Genomic DNA, 3,257 nt, shown 5'->3' with positions numbered 1-3,257 from the left:
GAAAACATAACAACAAACAAAAGAAAGAAAGAAAAGTACTCCACCTGGAAGTTCTAAGCTTCCATGAGCATGCTCCTGCGGAGTGGGTGAACATTTCTCAATGGGGAACTGACTCCTGCCTGGGTCTCAAGTACAGGATCTTTTCATATAGTTTCTCACACCAGGAATGGAACAAGTGTAGCTTTTATTTCAGGTAGGAGGGTCTCTGGGGCCATGGCACAGCCAGAGTGATTCAGATTCCCAAGAGCAGAAGGCAAAGTTTTAAGCAGAAGAGGTGTCTATAAAACATAGAAATCCAATAGTCAATACAGTAAAACAATACTAACAGTAATGTGTAGAAAGTCTTGCAGACAAACACACACACACACACACACACACACACAGAGAGAGAGAGAGAGACACAGACACAGAGACAGAGACAGAGACAGAGACACAGAGAGAGACACAGAGAGACAGAGAGATAGAGAGAGAAGTGAAAAAAAGAGAAGAGAAGAGAAGAGAAGAGAAGAGAAGAGAAGAGAAGAGAAGAGAAGAGAAGAGACAGTTTGAAAATGGATTTAGGAAAATAGAAAGTCTTTCTTAGCCAGCTGGCTTACACATGAGGTATTTAGGATTCTAGTGCAGCAACTAGCCTTTCTCAGTCTGGGCTTTTAAGCAAAATTCCCATACTCTGGGTTGACAAATTTCAGTTAATAAGACGTTAGCCCAAAATGCCACTACAGAAGCCAAAAATGTTACTATAATTCAAGCAAGGTTTGAACATTTAGAAATATTCCTTGAACTATGGACTTTGGTGGATTAAGCCTTTGTTTTAGGTGTGACAGGGGTTACTATTTTTTTTATACAAGTGATGGGTTCTGCACCTTGAATGGTACTTCCTTCATGGAGACAGTTGTGCTTACCCATGGGGACCTGCTAATGTCTGGGCCATGTTACACAGGCGGGTCAGTGCACATGAGCTGATGGTACCTCAGAGGCCAAAAGAAGCTGTTGGAGCCCGTGGATAACCTGATAACTGCAGTTACTGACTGTTGTCAGCTGACCTCTTAATGAACTGAATTGGATGACAGGCTTCTGGAAAGGTGCTGAGCACCTTTGACTGCTGAACCATTTCTCCATACCATCACAGTTACTTTGTTAAAGAGGATGGAACAGCTCTGAAAGACTAGTTCCTTTCTAAATCATTGGCATCTGGAATATTTTAGCAGGAATTCAGAGGTAATCATGATTTCCTTCCTATTTCTTTCTTTCATTTTTAATTGTTTTCCACTCTGCATGTCTGGCTCTCCTAGAAGTTGCTCTCTGGACCAAGTCAGACCTCAGACTAGCAGACTTGAGTCAGCCTCTCCCTTCAGACTACTCTGATCAATGCCTTAGACTTTCACATCATGCCTGGTTCAGGAATTTCTCTTGAATCACAGTAACCATACTTTTAATCTGAAATAAATGACATTGGAAGGTTACCTTTAACATTAATTTAATGAAAAGCAAGACTATTTATTCCTCTCAATATTAATTGTGTCAAAATATTTGAGTCAAATCAAATTAGCTTCATTACCTGCCATAGTAGGTTTTCTCCCTAATGCTTGGACTGAGAGAACAGCCAGGAACATAGGAGAAGTGGGGTTTTTATGACTCCAAAAACACAAGGCTAAGGGTTTTATGAGAGTTGGTGAGAGTGTTGCAGATGAATTTTGGTGATGGAGGGACTTGGCTGAATTTTTTCACCAGGGTCCAATGACAAAGAGAAAAAAGCGTGAAATGATTGGTGAGCAAAGCAAAGATTACCTGTCAGTTTAGTTAGTGTTGCTCAACAGTCCAAAGAGTCAAGGAACCTTGTTGGGGCAAAGAACCTTGCTGCAGTAGGGCCATGGACTCCCCCAAAGCCCCTGAGCTAAACAAGCACAGTATGTACACAGAGGACTTAGTACAGACCCATGCAGGCTTTCTGATTGCCTCTTCAGTGTCTGTGAGCCCCTATGAACCCAGTTTAGTTGACCCTGTGATTTCTGTACCCCTTGTGTCTTTGATGCCTCCTACAACTCTGCCTTCCCCTCTTCCTTGAGGTTCACTGAGTTGTGCTCAATGTTTGGCTATGAATCTCAGGAACTGCTCCCAACAACTGTTGGAGAAATCCCAGCTGATGTCCATTGGACTAGGCACCAATCTCTGAGTGTAACAGAATTCATTGGATAGTGTCTCTTTGATTTGTGTGTGTGTGTGTGTGTGTGTGTGTGTGTGTGTGTGTGTGTGTGTGTGTGAAGACACTGTACCAACTTCTACAGCTGAGCACAGCTGGATGGACTAAATTGGCCATCTTCAACCAGAAACACCACTGGAATCCATAAGCTGATTTTACACTTTTTATTCATTTGATATTTTATTTGGGTATTTTATATATTTGAGATGGGTGTGCCCACGGAGAAAAGAGGAGGACTGAACAAAAGGTCCCCTGCAAGAGCAACAATTGCTTTTGCCAACTGAGTCATCTGTCCTGTCCCAAACACAGAGTTTGGAGAAAAACTTTCTTCCTTCTCTTTGCTTCTCTTGTAATCAAACATTCATGTTCGTTTTCTCCTTTCTGAGTCCTTGACAATATCTTCTGCTCAGTCCAATCCAGATAGGATTCTCCAAAGAAGCCCTGTTGTACCGTGCTTTTTGTCAGCAGTTAAAATGAATTTCAGATTCTAACTCCTTAGACAAGCAAGCAAATAGCAAGAGATCCCTGCTTCCATGCCCTTTCATAGGCTTCCAGCAGAGGGTGTGGCCCAATTTAGGGTGTGTCTTCCAATCTCAAGATCTGGATTAAAGGTGTGTGTGTCTTCAGGCTCAGAGCCCTGGATTAGATGTTTGTTTCTTTTTACTTCCAAGTCCGTCCTTGAAATAGATCTACCTACATCAAATGAAGCAAAACACTTCTCACTGTTGTGACCTCTAATTTAGAGTTTTAGTTAATTCCACCTCTTGCTAAGTTGGGAACCAACAAAACCCACCACAAGTGTATTTTGCTTATTGCAGTTCATCTTAAATAAAATAGGGATGGTGTCCATTCCTACACAGCTGCTATTTCCTCTTCTCAGGGTTTTACACTAAATCCTCCCACTAACATGATGGGGAAAGAGATGGTTCCTTACCCTGTCAGGGGTCTCAATGTTCACAACTTGGAGATCTGCATGGAAGAATTCGTGTATGGTGGTCAAGAAGCAGAGCCAGGCAGCAACTCTGAAAGTGGCAGTCTTCTTTCCTCCAGACTCACA

The sequence above is a fragment of the Onychomys torridus genome, unplaced genomic scaffold (genome assembly GCF_903995425.1).
Source record: "Onychomys torridus unplaced genomic scaffold, mOncTor1.1, whole genome shotgun sequence".
Classification (NCBI taxonomy): Eukaryota; Metazoa; Chordata; class Mammalia; order Rodentia; family Cricetidae; genus Onychomys; species Onychomys torridus.
This window is presented reverse-complemented; position numbering follows the sequence as displayed.